The sequence below is a fragment of the Galeopterus variegatus genome, unplaced genomic scaffold, assembly GCF_000696425.1.
Source record: "Galeopterus variegatus unplaced genomic scaffold, G_variegatus-3.0.2 Scaffold1013, whole genome shotgun sequence".
In the NCBI taxonomy this organism is placed as follows: Eukaryota; Metazoa; Chordata; class Mammalia; order Dermoptera; family Cynocephalidae; genus Galeopterus; species Galeopterus variegatus.
This window is the reverse complement of record NW_007727124.1, coordinates 459569-460641: the sequence shown is the minus strand read 5'-3', so window position 1 is coordinate 460641 and position 1073 is coordinate 459569.

Below are 1073 nucleotides of genomic sequence, written 5' to 3'. Positions count from 1 at the left end.
AAAAAAAAAATTGGAATTAAAAAGCCAAAATAACCCAAGTAAAGAAAAATAATAATATTCAAAGCAAATAAAAGACAGAATTTAGAACTTGTGAAATCATCAAAATTTTGTTATATGATATACTAACAAAAATCATAAATCACTAGTTGAATTTTTTAAAAAAGGAAGATCACAAATTAAAAAGAAGACAATTTTTTTAAATTTGGGAAGAACTATTACTTCTATCCTATTAGACTAAATGATCAATAGGTAGTTGATAGGTCCATGTTGATCTATTTACATAGATACTACTTTGCATAGTCTCTGATGAGAAGTTTATTCTCAATCTTTTTGTTCCTCTTTACAGAGTATGTCCTTTTTTCCTTGAATGTTTTTAAATTTTTCTCATTCTCACTGATTTTCAGCAATTTTATTATAATGTGCCATGGCGTGGTTTTCTTTATGTTTGTTCTGCTTGGGGCTCATAGTCCATGAGCTTATAGTTTTTATCAAATTTAGAAAACACTTGGCCATTATTTCTTCAAAGTTTTTTTCTGTTTTCTTCCTTCACCCCTCTTCTCCTTTCCTTCTAATACTCCAATTACAATGACTGCTCATATTGTACCACAGTATTTTGTTCATTTATTTTCAGTATTTTTTCTCTCTATGCCTTGTCTTGAATATTTTCTACTGTTATGACTTAAATTCACTGGGGTTTTTTCCTCTGCAGTGCTGTCTAACCTTCTATTAATCTCATCCACTATATTTTTCATTTTATATATTGTATTTCTCATCTCTAGAAGTTCCATTTGGGTCCATTTTGTATCTTGATTTCTCTCTTATGTTTTCCTCTACCTTCTTGAACATAGGGAGTACAAATGTACTGTTTTAACATCTTTGTCCTCTGATTCCATCATCTCTGTCATTTCTAAGTCTGTTTATATTGACAGATTTTTCTCTTAGCTATATGTCATATTTTCCAGGTTCTTTGCATACTGGTAATTTTTTATTGGATGCCTGACATTATTAACTTTACATTGTTGGGTGCTGGATTTTGTTGAATTTCTTTTTTTTTTTTTTTTTTTTTTTTTTTT